The 16,084-nt window shown below is 47.5% G+C and overlaps 1 pseudogene; it reads right to left on the reverse strand.

The window, feature by feature from the left end:
* Positions 1–4,970: 4,970 nt before the first annotated feature.
* On the reverse strand, positions 4,971–5,141 carry LOC121271442 (annotated as a pseudogene).
* Between the last annotated feature and the right edge of the window lie 10,943 nt (positions 5,142–16,084).

Below are 16,084 nucleotides of genomic sequence, written 5' to 3' on the forward strand. Positions count from 1 at the left end.
GATGACGGAGGTTGCACAGGTAGAGAGGAGTGACACCATGGAGGAATTCAAACACAAGGATGGGCATGTTAAAATCTTGGTGCTGCCCAAGTTAGGTCAGTGAGCGCAGGGGCGATGGGTGAAGTGGACTTGATGTGAGACATGGGCACCTGAGGTTCGGAGAAGTGACCCCCACGCTCGTACTTCTATATTTATTGGAGACCATGCCGTTGTTTATAAAGGTAAATGCCACGGTCCCTAGGAGACATTTGCTGTCACAAGGGACATAATTTTGATTTAAGGTGTGACTCAAACACCACACGAGAAAGCCTCATTGGAAGCATCATCCATGATGGAAGATGTGTTGACTAAAATGCCTTCGTCTGAGGCAAACTCTCCAGGTTTCTTGTACATTATAGAGTTGCTTCCATCATTCTCAGTTAGCCTTTTTCCAGTGAGTCCATTGACGAGCCTGGTTTCTTATGTGACTGTGTGATTATTAACTTCCCCACTTCACCCCTGGTCCTGCGTCCAGGTTTGCCTAACCCCATTAGAAAGGAGTGATTTGCATTTCTCTAAAGGACTTTCACAGGACCACAGGACATCCCCAATACATCCAAAATACTTTTAAAGCATAGTCACCTTTGTAAGGTTGGAAACACAGTAGCCAAATTGTGCACAGGAAGCTCCCATAATCAGCCAGATCACTGGGTAGATTGCCTGTTTTTGTGATGTTGGTTGAGGGATACATATTGACAGCGGATGCCCCCACTGCTCTTCTTCAAACACCCCGGGGTCTCTTGCGTTCAACCGAGAGGGCAAAGTGGAGTGGGGTCTTCAGTTGAAGGTCTCATCGGAAGATATTGAGAAATATTCATCTCCTGTCGGTGTCATGAAGCTTTCAGGGGTGCTCCTGCTTATATCATTAATGTGGGCAATGAACCTACTGCAAAGAGTGCGACAGATTGCAAAGTGATAGTTAAAGAAAGGAAGTTTGATTTATTCTGTAGGGAAATTGGCGAAAATATTTCAAACAAAGAGAATGAGGCCAGTCTTCATGTCTAAAACTTACAAAGTGTCTTTTTCAAAGAGATGAAATTCTGAAGGCTATTTCAAACAGAGATTAGACAAAACTTTACTTCCCGTGCAGAGTGCACACGCCTCGGGACAATTCTTTGCGGAAAACAGCCTGTAGCTCGAAGCAAAGCAGCAGATGTTTTGTTTCCTTTTAAGGGGAATATGCAAATAGCAATGGTAGATCTAGTATCAGTGCGGCATTTCCTGTGTAGGTAAAATGAAATAAAAATGATGAATTCAGCTGTTACAGTAAGACAAGGGGTAAAAATGTGCCCAATATCGCCCTCATACTGATGGCCACCTTTGTGTGCGGTTCCATCAAGCTGTGCGTAGATACTCGGTACACAAACACCAAGTGTCACTACGTGCTGAGGTTCTACCTGTCCCCAGTGTTACGAAGGATGGGTCTGGCCACGCTGCCGCGGAACGCTCCAAGTGGTTGGACTGTGCCGTACCACCTGTCCCTCGAGGGAAGATTTATGCAGAGAAACACCTTTGACCAAAGTCCATCAGGCATTGGTCGGCACGTAACGTCTTACAGTCCCTGAGGGAAAAGGAGAGGGTGGATCCTGTGGGATGGTTCCCTGAGCAGACTGACAAAGTCATTTGGCAGAATGCCTTATCGCTAGAACTTTCCAACAAGCACCAAGACGTAGCTTGGCTGGTGGTGAGAAAGCCCCTCCCTGTAAGATCCTTCCTACATGCCTGGAGTCTCAACCCCTCTGCAAGTTGCCCTCGAGGTGGCTGTGGTGGGGAAGAGACCGTTGTTCACCTCTTTGTAGATTGTGTCTTTGCGAAGAAGGTCTGGAGAGAGATGCAGTGGTTTCTGTCGAGGTTCATCCCGAGCAGTTCTGTGACAGGACTCTGTGCTCTACAGGCTGTTCCCAGGGACACACACCGAGACACACATAAACTGCAGCTGGAGGATCATCAACTCGGTGAAAGACGCTCTTTGGTCTGCCCGAAACGTGTTGGTTTTCCAGCCCAAAGAGCTGTCCCCGACCGAGTGTTGCAGACTGGCACATTCCAAGGTCCAGGACTACGTGCTGAGGGACACAGTTAAGTTTGGGACAGCCGCCGCAAATGCGCAATAGGGGAAGGTTGCTGTCTAAGACCTTTCTGCCACTGTGCACTGAGGGACTAGGAACTGTTTAGAGCCCATCAGGCTGTACAACTCAGAATGAATGTCTGCCAATGATTGTAATATTCATTGATTGTACACCTTGTGATTCATGTTGTAAAAGTTGAACCTGATTGTATTTTTGTAATGGTGATTTTGAAATGGTTCGAAATGTTTTTGAAGATTTATGAATAAAGTATATTTTTGCAAAAAAAAAGGTACTCCCAGGACTGCAGGGTTGCTGAAGACGTCGTGCAGCTTGCCATCCTTTACTGTTTCCATCAGGGATCTGGACGTAGCGTCCGATGTGCTGTCGGCCCTGCCGGATCGTCCAGCCGCATCGGTGATGCAGTTGAAGTCGCCGCCCAGGATGACCAGCCTGGAGGTCACCAGCAGCAATGGGAGCTGCTGAAAAACTGCCAGCCGCTCGGCCTTTTGTGCCGGGGCGTACACGTTAATTAACCGGAGTGGAGCATTCTTGTACATTACGTCTGCTACAAGGAGGCGCCCGCCCACCACCTCCTTAACCTCGGAGACGGTGAAGTTGCCTCCCCGCAGCGGAATACCCAGGCCGGAGGAACGAGAGCCCTTTCTTCCTGACCAGATCGATGGCCTGTGGGACCACCATCCTGACCATTGCCTGTAGGAGCTGAGGTGCGGAATCGCACACTCCTGCAGAAACAGCAGGTCAGCTTTGACAAGGTAGTTGAATGTCACAACACATCGCGTAGTAGATTTAATGCTACGCACATTTAAGGATACAATCTTTACACCCATTTTAAAGCATTTATTCTCTTACCAAACCTGTTGTCCCTGAGAGTCCCAGACCTTTGGTCTGCTCCTGCATACCCATAGCGTTCACAAATTGCCTCACTTTGGATGGGCTGAGGAAACTGTCCTGAACCTCCCCATTGGAGATGTTCTGCTCAGGTGGCATCTGGGGGTTTGTGCAGAGAACAGGATTTGAAATGTCCTCTGTTGGAGAAGCTTCTCCAATCCTCTCCCCCTCTGGGGCGTTGCTGCTCCCAGCTTCCCAGAACGGGGCTGCGCTGAGCGCCTCACTGCTCCCAGATTCCTGGGGCTGGGGTGCGCTGGCCTCTTCAGGTTGTGGGCAAAGTTGGGGTGCGCTGATCTCCTTATTGTCTCCAATGTTCTGGAGCTCGGGTGTCTCATCCTCCAACTCCCTAGAGCTTTGCCGCTTCTTCTGTAGGTGCCGCCCTGGCACATCTTGGTCCGAAAAGCAGTTGCCCTTGACATCCGTGTTGGATGTGAGACGCCTCTTGTCACGTGTCTGGGAAGTGGCTTGGTCCCTTCTTAGCCCCTTCTTCCTTTTGGCTCTCTTCACCAGCTGCCACTCTCCCTGCTGATTTTCCGCTGCTTCCTCATCCTCCATTGATTCTCTCTCCTGAGCAGTGGGAGGATCAGGGGGCAGTGCTGTTGATTGGCTGTCTGCTGCCTCAATCTTTTCCTCCACCTTGTTTCTCTCTGTGTCCTCCTTTGTCCCGTTGTTCTCACTGGGGGCCATGGTGGTTGGAGTGTTGCAAGTGTCCTTGGTAGTAGTGACACGAAGCACTTTTTCTGCTTCCCTCTCGTTAGCTTTGGCTGCCTGTGCATAAGTGAGGCAGCGTCTGGGTCAGGTCCTGTAGAGGTGAGCTGCCTCATTACACAAGTTGCAGCACTTAGTCTGTTTGCAGTCCTTTGTCTGGTGCCCTTCCTGTTTGCAGGTCTTGCAGAGGGCGGTGCTGCAGTTGGCCGCCACATGACCAGACTTGCCACATGAGCGACAAAGTTTGGGTTGCCCAGCGGAGACAAGGTAGGCACAGCTTCCTCCAAAAGCGAAGCTGGAAGGAGGGTGGAAAATGGCTCCCTTATCGTCGGTCTTGAGCGTGACCTTAACCTGGCGTTTGCTGTCCAAATCCTGAAGGCGCCTCTAACCTTGGTGCAGCTCCCAACCTTGTCAACGTACCTGGCGAGGAAGTTGAGCACGTCGGCGACAGGGACGTGGGGTTGTAGAGATGAACTGTCACCACACGGTCCTGTTGCAACGGCAGAGCAAAGAGCGGCTCCACCGTCAGGATCCTCATCTCCAGCTGGTGTCTCTTCTCCTCGAACACCTTCAGGAACTTGACGCAGGCAGCAACATTCCTGAAGGTCACTTCGAAATATCCAGTGCTGTGGAAGTCCTACAGGGAGTAGATCTCCTCCAATTCAAATCCACACGACTCCAAAAGGATCCACTTGATGAAGTAGGCACGATCCATGGGTGCTCCTCCTTCACTTTCCTTCACCATCACCCAAACGGTGTTACGGAACCCGTGATTTGGGGCTCCTTTGGTTTTAGCCATCACTTCACTACAACTGATCTAAGACAACAGGCCGAGAAGCGATAACCCAGAAACCCATGCGCCCGTCCTGTCTTCCTCGGCCTCTGGTTTCACTGTCCATTTTGCTGCGTGTGGCCGAACACGGGCTGAAGACCCGACAGCCAGTATTAAGCATCAGGACGTTTCTTGCTTGATGCTGCCTCCCTGACGCAGTGCCTGCAACAGCCTCCAAACCCAACAGGGGGCATCGTCCAGTCCCGGGCTCCACCCTGACATGCAGCACAAGTGTATACCAGCAGCAGCCCTGCAGTTGTGCCAAAATCCAACAGGGGGCATCACGCAGTCTAGCATCAATGAGCCTGTCCTGCCACTCAGCACAAGTTCACTTCAACCAGATCAATGATGGAAAGCAGGACAATGCTCCGAATGACTTTTTCTTCTTTTCAGTTTCCCTTTCACCCTGCAGAGGGCAAAACTGCACCATTCCTGAAGATGCTGCAATACCAGGTCGATGTGTGGAGTGGACGGAGCAAGATCCTGTTCCATCTGCCTGCCCCAAAAATCAATTTAATATATGGGCCCTCAGATATCGGACGTATCAGATATTAAACTGATAAGAACAGATTTTTTTTGAAAAATATACTTTATTCATAAAATATCTGAAAGAATATTACAAACATTTCAAAATCACCCTCACAAAAGTACAATCAGATTCAACTTGTACACATGGATCACAAGGTGCATCAATACAATCAATGAATATTACAATCATTTCCATCTGGTCATTACAGACAATCAGACAAAGGTATTGGATTTATCAACATACATCATGTTGCTCTCTGAGGTGCTTCAATACAATTATAATACAATGAGTATTCAAAGCAGACATTCATTTTGAGCTGTACACCCCGAAGGGTCTAAGCAGTTCCCAGCCCCTCAGTGCCCTATGGCAGAAACGTCTTACACAGTGACCTTTCCCCTTTGCGGCAGCTGCCCCAAGCTTTAGTGCGTCCCTCAGCACGTAGTCCTGGACCTTGGAATGTGCCAGTCTGCAACACTCAGTCAGGTACAACTCTTTGGGCTGGAAGTCCAACAAGTTTCGGGCAGACAAAAGAGCGTCTTTCACCGAGTTGATGATCCTCCAGCTGTAGTTGATGTGTGTCTCAATGTGTGTCCCTGGGAACAACCCATAGAGCACAGAGCCCTGTGTCACAGAACTGCTCGGGATGAACTTTGACAGAAACCACTGCATCTCTCTCCAGACCTTCTTTGCAAAGGCACAATCTACAAGGAGGTGAACAACGGTCTTGTCCCCACCACAGCCACCTCGAGGGCAACGTGCAGAGGGGGTGATACTTCTGGCGTATTGCAGATTCCCTCCCTAAATCCCATTTTGGAGAGCACATCCACCCTGTTTGTCCAGACTCTCCCATGTACTGTCATCAAAGCCCTTTGTAATGGAGGACAGGAAGGACTGGGAGGCCGTGCTGTCTGTGGGCTTCACATCATACAATCTGACATAAAAGGATTTGCTGATCCTCAAAATGTCGGACTGTGATGACTTTACTGAGCCGTCTTCTTCCTTCAGGCTACTGATCACAGAGCTCCCTCTGTGTAGCTTTTGGAAGAAGAAACGTGAGCACGTCTCATCCTGCTCCACGGAGCGGACTCTGGAATGGAAGATCATCTTGAGAGGCCTCCGAGGCAAAGTGCGAGGCTTGCTGTTTCTTCACCTCTTGGAGTTCCTCCTTGACATCGACCCCCATCGACTGCAGCCAGAGCAGGTTCTTCTGGATAAAAGCAAAAAACTGCGGATGCTGGAAATCCAAAACAAAAACAAAAATACCGTTGCAAACCTGAGCAGTTCTGGCAGCATCTGCAGAGAGGGGCACAGTTAATGTTTCAAGTCCGAATGACTCTTCAACAGAGAAGTTCTGTTGAAGGGTCATTCGGACTCGAAACGTTAACTGTGTCCCTCTCCACAGATGCTGCCAGACCTGCTGTGTTTTTCCAGGTATTTTTGTTTTTGTTCAGGTTTTTCTGGAGACGGGAAACTTCCCCCCGCCTCTCTCTCTCTCTCTCTTGCCTTCTAAATGCCTTTGAGGGTGAAAACCTCTTCATGTTACTCACAAAAACATATGAACATATGGATTAGCAACAGGAGTCAGCCCCTCAGCCCTTCAAGCCCACTTCACCACTCAATAAGCTCCCGGCTGATCTGATCGTAACCTCATTTCCACATTACCCCCTACCCTCGATAACCTTTCACCCACTTACTTATCAATAATTAAAAACATTCAATGATTCTGCTTCCATCGCTTGTTGAGGAAGAGAATTCCAAAGTCTCACGACCCTCTGAGAGAAAAGAATTTCCCCTCACCTCTGTCTTAGGTCGGTAGGCTTCTAATGGATATTGGTGGGCAGTTTATCACCAGAACTTGAGACAGAGAGGTCAAGGAAGGGAAGTGTCTGAGATGGACCATGTGAAAATGATGGAGGGGTGGGAATTGGAAGCAAAATTAATACATTTTTCCAGGTCCAGACAAGAGCATGAAGCAGCACGGAAGTAATCATCGATATACCAGAGAAAGAGTTGTGGAAGGGGGCCGGAGTAGGACTGGAACAAGGAATGTTCCTCATACCCCATTAAGAGACAGGCATAGCTGGGGCCCATGTGGGTACCCATAGCCAAACCTTTTATTTGGAGGAAGTGAGAGGAGTTAAAGGAGAATTTGTTCAGCCAGACGGAGGAGAATAATGGTGGATGGGGATTGTTCGGGCCTCTCCCCATCCACAACGACATCCGCCAACAATCGGAGGGACCGGGGCATGTGTTAGAAACTGGAAGGAGTGAGTGTCTATGGTGAAAAGAAAACTGGGCATGTGGGAGCGATGCTCCCTCTCCATTGCGGGCAAGAACCTGGTCATCAGGTGTGAGGCACTCTCGCTGTTGCTGTACATGGCGCAGGTCTGGGCAATTCCACACTGCTGTGTGGTGGCGATCACCCGAGCCATCTTCCGCTTTATCTGGAGGTCGAAAATGGATCGTGTCCGCAGGGACGCGATGTACAAGCCTCTAGATAAAGGGGGGAAAAACGTGCTCAACATCGCCCTCATACTAATGGCCACCTTTGTGTGTGGCTGCATCAAGCGGTGCGTAGTCCCTCAGTACGAAAACACCAAGTGTCACTACGTGCTGAGGTTCTACCTGTCCCCGGTGTTGTGGAGGATGGGTCTGGCCACGCTGCCGTGCAACGCTCCAAGTATTGGACCGTGCCATACCACCTGTCCCTCGTGGAAGAATTTATGCAGAGAAACACCTTTGACCACAAGTCCATCAGGCAGTGGTCGGCACATAACGTCTTAGAGGCACTGAGGGGAAAGGAGAGGGTGAAACTCCCTCTCCCAACACTGATCATGAGTAAACAAACCATTGCTGAGAATTTGGAGTGTTATTTAAAGGGAAATCACCTTTTACTGTTCAATTCCTGCTGGAGATTTGAAGAGGAATTTTGAAACACGTCGGGAGACTCAGAGAATTTGTCAAGATTTCATCAACACTCTCAGCATTTATTCTGGAAATTCTCGGAGGAGTTCACCTAGAAAGAGTAAGTGCAGTGTTCCTCCACCTTATTGGACACCTTATAGGAGTCACCAGGAGGAAGAGAATGATTGGTCATTGACATCTTGCTGTGTCTGCAAGAGGGATGGGAGGAGAACCTGGGCCCCCTCTCACTCAGTCCCGGAGTGATCCTGAAACATGTCACTGTGTGTCAGACAGCACACGCCACACCTTCAGTGGAAGTAGTTGTGTGGATCCCACATACACTGCTCCAGGAGAATTGCTTCAAACCAGTTCTGGAGTGTTCAAGCTGCAGGTGTCAGTTTTAGTCTCTCCCGGCAAGTTCAAACTCTGGGCATCAGAATGGTGAGTGAAAAGTGAAGTTTCAAACAGGCGGGTCTGATTAACACAGCATCCATTCAGCAAAATAACCAGCTGGACTTTGGTTGTGAAAACCAGCCACTTCTGGCTGCTTCTCTGGCAGCTGAAGTGGGACAGGTTCCCTCAGTAACTCTCCACACCAGAAGTGACCACCTGGATTTCCACCTTGATTTCCCTCCCCTGAACCCTCTGTAACTTGGAACATTTTGTGACTGTCAACCTCCCAGATTCTAATGAATGGGGCGGTGAGTGGATGGGGAGGTAAATGGTTCAATGTGAGCTCACAGGGGGTGATTCTGGAGCACAGATTTCCCACATGTTATGGCAATGATGATGAAACTGCAGTTTCTGAGCAGTCAAGGCTACTTTGTCAGAATGTCATGGATGGAAGCAGTAACTGTTCCCACTTCAGGAGTGACCAGAGCTCTTCTCACCTCCTCCTAATGTCTGACTAGCAGCTACATTGATCTCGTGGACTGTCAGTGCCCAGGGGCTTCATCACTTCATGTCCTGCCTCCCTCAGTGTGTTCTCCATGTGGGTTCTGGGCTCCTCCAATTGTCCCCTCATCAGCACCATGAGTGAAGAGACTGTCTCCACTGTCTGCATGTCAGACCAATGTTCATCAATCCTTGATCTTTACCAGCCGAGGCCTCGGAGATCTGGGTCTTGGAATCCTCAGCTGAGGCATCCTGCTTATGTCACCTCGGGGGAGAGGCAGATATCTCCTCAAAGTTGTCCTCAGTTCTTCCTGCTCATTGCTGCTCTGTGTCAGTACCACTGCCTCCCTGAATGGGTTTGAAGATTCACTGTGACTGTGTTATGTTCTTAGACGGGCACGACAGTACCTCAAGCGTTAAAACCTCCTGGTTCTGCTTATTCCCCAACAGGATAATGATTGTGTCCAACACCCCACAACACCCGACTACTCCCCACCCAACTCCCGGGAAGTGGGTCAAACCCCCAACAACCAACTACTACACCCCCCCACCCTCCCCCTCCCCCCACCAACCCGACCACTACACCCCCCACCCTCCCCCTCCCCCCACCGACCCGACTACTACACTCCCCACCCTCCCCCTCCCCCCACCGACCCGTCTACTACACCCCCCACCCTCCACCCACCGACCCGACTACTACACCCCCCACACTCCCCCTCCCCCCCACCGACCTGACTACTACAACCCACCACACACCCCCTCCCCCCACCGACCCGACTACTACAACCCACCACACACCCCCTCCCCCCACCGACCCGACTACTACAACCCACCACACACCCCCTCCCCCCACTGCCCCGACTACTACAACCCACCACACACCCCCTCCCCCCACCGACCCGACTACTACACCCCCAACACTCCCCCTCCCCCTCCCTCCACCCCCACCGACCCCACTACTAAACTTATCTAATAATGATTAACTCTTTACACCAATATCTCTGCCAAGCTGTTGTATTTAGCTGCGTCTGACCAGGTTTCATTGGTGACACCAACTGCTTGTCTGTCTCCAACAACAAACATTTGCTGGTCTCACCAATGAACCGTGTGTGGATCAAGGGGAAAAACAGCAACAATCCGATCGATTCCATTCTTCATTCATCAGATGAAAAGCCTTCGTTCATTAAGTAAGGTTATTGATAAGTCTTTAGTTAATTGATAAATGTATTGTTGTTTTATTTTGCTTTGTTCAATGAAACTTGTTATTATTTGCTAATTCAGTGTCTGAGTCTTTGCCTGATGGTTATATCTCTGCTGAACTAAATCAGTTTAAAGGAGTCATTTGGGATCCAGTAATTAGGCAGCATCCAACTAAATTCAATCAAGTCTAAATTTATTAAAGATCCTTTAAAAACTTAAACCCTCCTCCAGAGAAATTATTTGTTCAGCTGCACAGTGTACATTAACCAGCCAGTCTGACATTACAGGGCATGTTCAGCTGCACAGTGTACATTAACCAGCCAGTCTGACATTACAGGGAATGTACAGCTACACAGTGTACATTAACCAGCCAGTCCGACATTACAGGGAATGTACAGCTACACAGTGTACGTTAACCAGCTAGTCCGACATTACAGGGAATGTACAGCTGCACAGTGTACATTAACCAGCCAGTCTGACATTACAGGGAATGTACAGCTGCACAGTGTACATCAACCAGCCAGTCTGACATTACAGGGAACGTACAGCTGCACGGTGTACATTAACCAGCCAGTCTGACATTACAGGGAATGTACAGCTGCACAGTGTACATTAACCAGCCAGTCCGACATTACAGGGAACGTACAGCTGCACTGTGTACATTAACCAGCCAGTCTGACATTACAGGGAATGTACAGCTGCACAGTGTACATTAACCAGCTGGTCTGACATTACAGGGAATGTTCAGCTGCACAGTGTACAGTAACCAGCCAGTCTGACATTACAGGGAATGTTCAGCAACACTGTGTACATTAACCAGCCAGTCTGACATTACAGGGAATGTTCAGCTGCACTGTGTACATTAACCAGCCAGCCTGACATTACAGGGAATGAACAGCTGCACTGTGTACATTTACCAGCCAGTCTAACATTACAGGGAATGTTCAGCTGCACAGTGTACATTAACCAGCCAGTCTGACATTACAGGGAGTGTTCAGCTGCACCGTGTACATTAACCAGCCAGTCTGATGTTACAGGGAATATTCAGCTTGTTACAAAGAACATGCTCCAGTTCCACATAGTCAAAGACAAACTGTGCACTACATGATTGTGCTGTTGGGTTGGAGCAGTTTCAATGCTTTCTGAAGACTGCTAGCTATAAACACACTAACATTTATTTTCACATATTTACAGATTATGGAGAACATTCTTACAAGCTTCTGACCATACTTGCTTTCCTTTCACTTTAGATTGTCCCAGAGTCTCACATCACATGAGAAAGTCACTTCCTTCTCTGACATCACAGACTATTACAGTTAACCCTTTATGGGACTGAGTCTAACATACTCCATTGTACCACATACACTCCAAGGTGCAAAGACTGAGGACTCCTGAAGAGATGGACAAGACTCCTGAATAAAAGGAATAGGGGCAGAGTATAATATTAATACAAGCTCCCTGCTTACAGCAGCCATTTTGGATGATGATCCCTCAAATGAAACTACAACGAGGTTAAGAAGCACACAATGTCAAGCCAGTGGAAATCATTGGACATTGTTGCACTTTGGGTGGAATTAATACCTTTTCTTTCAAGTCAGCCACGTCCCCCTGCAAATCTCCCACCTTCTGAGACACCTCCTTCTTTGCCTGTAGTTCAGATGGAAAGAGCTGGGCAGCTCCATGTTCTTGTTGCTGTGTGAAAATCATTTAAACTAAAAGTCACGACATTGCTAACACCAGGATTTCTTTGTGCTTCTTGTCTTGAAATGTGTTCTCTGGAACATTTACTCCAGAACAATCTTATGAGAGTGAGATATTTGAAATTACAAAACAAATTCATTCACCAATGACACACTATAAACCTCATTACTCAGCGAACTCAAACAGAGGGGGCTCGGGCTGTGACTTGGTTGGAGTTCCCGAGTCTTGGTGAATATACAAATTAGAATTTCGAAACAAACTGGAGACAAAGTTAATGAGGCAGCTTTTAAACGAAGCTTCGTCCTGATCTGGTTCAGTTCTTCAGTCGTTATGGTGATCGCTGTCTTCAGCCTTCAGTTTTCCTCACTTAACTGATCCAGTCGTTCCTACAGATGGACACATTTCATTATTAAAAGTAACTGTGGATACACAACAGGAAACAGAGCTCTGCTTTAAGGAGGTGTGTAATTCCGAGCAGTCAGGCCCAGCAGGCAGAGAGGCTAATGAGTCAAAACCAGAAACACGAGTCCTGGCACAAGTCAAACAGACTGTCTTTAATTTAACTGAGGACGGTTTGGAGAAAGTTCTCACACATCCAGGTTCTGATGTCAGTAACTGTTGCTGTCACACTAGCTGTTCTCTGTGACTTTGATGAATGGGGTCCGGTGCTGTGAGAGACAGGGCGGGAGATAGATTAGAGGGTTTCAAATAAGGATCAGTGGAGGGGTGACAGCATAGCTGAGAGACAACAATATCTTCCAAGATTGGAGAAAAATCTAGAGATTGGGCAGTAGCTGCAGAGAGAGTGTGAACGGGTTAAGTGTGCATTTCTTAAGGAGTGAGTGTCAATGGCAGTCTGGACAATGATCAAATGGCAAATCCTGGTTATGATGACAAGTGGCTTGTTCTCAAGGTTTCTATGAATGCTGCTCCGGAACTAATACTTAGTGGAAGAGTTTGAGGAGAGAAAGAGAGTGGATGGTCTATACACTGGATCTTGACCTCCGATCCCACTGAGTGACCACCTTCTCCTGACACTGTGACCCTTGCCTCCTCAGTTCACCCTTCACCTCCCTCTCACCTTCTTCTTCTTTACAGCCGCCAGCTGGGTTCGTTTTTTGTGCCAACCTTGGTGTTCGGTCTAAGTTCCACTGATCTGGTAACTGGTTTCTTTTCTCTGTTACCGTCTCCAGCAGCTGAATCTTTCTGTTGTTTCTTAGCAACCGGAACTGGAGACAAGTCTTGGGTCTGGTTTGAGTGGGACGCCTCGGGATGTATGAAAGTGTCTTTGTCTCTGTGGTATAAAATTCCCCTGACTTCTTCCATTGTTCGTCCAATGAGGCAGGACATTGGGTACACCATACTGAGCCAGTAGTGTAGACATTGTTCATCTTCATCACTTACAACACTATTCCTGATGTTCATGTGCTGTCTAGCTTTCTTTTCCATTGCTGACTTATGAACATACGAAATAAGAGCAGATGTAGACCATTCAGCCCCTCGAGTCTGCTCTGCCGTTCAATAACATCAGGGCTGATCTGTTTGTGTTTTGACTTCCACGTTCCCACCTACCTCTGATAATCTTTGATTCTGTTGCCTGACAAGAATCTTTCTTAAAAATATTCAATCACCCCACTTCCACCACTTTCTGAGGCAGGGTTCCAAAGTTCCACAACTCTGCTCATCTCTGTCTGATAAGGGAGACCCCTCATTTTAAAACAGTGACCCCTAGTACTGGACTCAACCACAAGAGGAAACTTCCTTTCTAAGTCCATCTTGTCAAGACCATTCAGGGTCTTATAGACTTCAATGAGGTCACCCCTCACTCCTCTAAACTCCAGTGGAAACAAGCCCAGCCTGTCCAACCTATCCTCATAAGACAATCTGCTCATTTCAGGTAGCAATCTAGTAAACCTTTCAAAGCGCCAGATCGGAGATTAGACTCTGGGAGCTTTCTGATATGGTGGCCAAGTGTGTCTGTATGATGTCATCACCCGCTGCCTAATTTAAAGGCCCATGGCAACAGTTAGCAGCAGCAGATTAATAGTGAAATGTCTGTGAACTGATCGTCCATCTGTGCTAAATGGATGCATGGGTCCATATCCGAAGTTTAGTGTTTAATTTGAGACAATTTCAGAAGAATAAAAATGCAAAGTTTTGAAGCAAACAAGTTGAGAAGGAATGTGAGAGGGAACTTATTTTGCATAATGTCCATTGTGTGTCTGTTATGGAGTAAGAGAATTGTTTTTAATGAAGAGAGAAAATGTTGGAAATGCTCAGTGGGTGTGACAGCGGGTGTGTAGAGAGAAAGAGAGTTGCAGTTTCAGGTGGATAAGTTTTGATGAGGAGTGGGAAAAGTTTGAAATGTGATGGGCTTTAGGCGAGGGGAGGGTGATAAAATGAAGAAAAGGGAAGGTGTGTGATTGAGTGTAAGAGAGGTGAGATGAAATTCCCTGGTCAGGTTGCAGTGCCATGAAATGAGGAATGAGCAGGAGGGAGAATTCCAGCAGGCGGGGGTATATTTTCTCTAAAAGAATGGCACAAAAACACAGCAAAATGGTGGCTGAAATAGCTCAGTTGGGACAGTGTTAGATTGAAGATCTGAAGCTCCCTGGTTCAATCCTATATTTCAGCAGCTCTCATTCTGGGAGCTCTCTGCTGCTCTCACTCCACATATCCCCCGATTCCCTGAGATCCAAAATCTGTTCTTTCTCAGCATTGACTATATTCAATGATGGAGCATCCCCTCCCCCTCTGGGCTAGAGAATTCCACAGATTCACAACTCTCAGTGAAGAAATTTCTCCATATTTCAGTTCTAAATGATGGGCCCCTTATCCTGAGTCAGTGCCCCCATGTTTCAAGATTCCCCAGCCAGGGGGGACAACCGCTCAATATTTACCCTGTCAATCTTCCTCAGTATCTTATATGTTTCAATGAGATCAGTTCACATTCTTCAAAACTTCAATGTTTATACCCTCAATCTGCCCAAACTTTTCTTATAAACAATCCCCTTCACCCCAGGGGTCAACCTAGTGAACCTTCTCTGAATTGGCTCCAATGTAAATGTATTTGTCATTGAGTAAGGTGCCTAAATCTGTCTGCGATGCTGTCGGAGTGGTCTCACCAATGCCCTGTACAACTGTAACAAGACGACCCTACTTTTACACTCTGTCCCCCTTGTAATGAAGCCCAGCATTCAACTTGCCTTCCTTATTCCTGGCTGGACTTGCATGCTAACTTTTGGAGTTTCATGCATGAGGGACACCCAGTACCGTCTGTACTGCAGCATTCTGCAGTCTTTCTGCATTTCAATAATATTCTGCTATTCTCTTCTTCCTGCCTGGATGACGTCACATTTTCCCACATTTTACTCAATCTGTCAAATTTTAGTCCATTCACTTAACCCTATCGATGCCCCTTTGCAGACTGTGTCCTCAAATTGCTTTCCCACCAACCGTTACATTGGAAGCAAATGCTGCAATTTCTTTTATTTCTATTCAAGGATGTCACTGGCAGCGTTTATTGTCCATCCCGAATTGCCCTTGAGAAGGTGGTGGTGAGCTGCACTCGGTCCCTTCATCCAAGTCATTCATATGGATTGTAAGTAGTTGAGAATCAAGCACGGGTCCCTGTGACACTCCTCTAGTGACTGTTTGCCAACTTGAAAATGAGCTAATTCTTCTGACTCTGTTTCCTTTAGATACCCAAACCTCTATCCATGCAAATATATTACTGCCAACATCAGGAACTCTTGCCTTGTATAACAACCTTTTATATGGCATCTTATCAATGTCTTTTGGAAATCCAAATACACTACATCTACTGGTTCCCCTTTATCCACCCTGCTTGTTACTTCCTCACACAACTCACATAAACTTGTCAAACACAATTTCCTTTTCACAAATCTTGACTCTGCCTGTTTGTGTTCTGATTTTCTCAATTTTCTGCTGCAACTTCCTTAATAATGGGGGCTGCAGCATTTTCCCCAATGACAGAAGTTAGACTAACTGGCTGAAGGGTTCCTGATTTCTGTCTCTCTTTCTAGAACAGGAGTGCTACGTTTGCCGTTTTCCAATCCACTGGCACATCTCCAGAACCTGGAGAATTTTGTAAGATGACAGCCCATGCATAAACTCTCTCTGCAGCCACTCCTCATAGGCCCCTAGAATACAGGCCATCAGGTCCAGGGGACTTGTCAGCTTTAAGTCCCATTAGTATTTCCATTACTCTTTCTCTTGTGATAGTGGTTGTTTTACGATCCCTGTAGCCCCTTGACCTTCCACTATTATTGGGATGTTCGT

Source organism: Carcharodon carcharias, chromosome 30, assembly GCF_017639515.1.
Source record: "Carcharodon carcharias isolate sCarCar2 chromosome 30, sCarCar2.pri, whole genome shotgun sequence".
NCBI classification, from domain to species: domain Eukaryota; kingdom Metazoa; phylum Chordata; class Chondrichthyes; order Lamniformes; family Lamnidae; genus Carcharodon; species Carcharodon carcharias.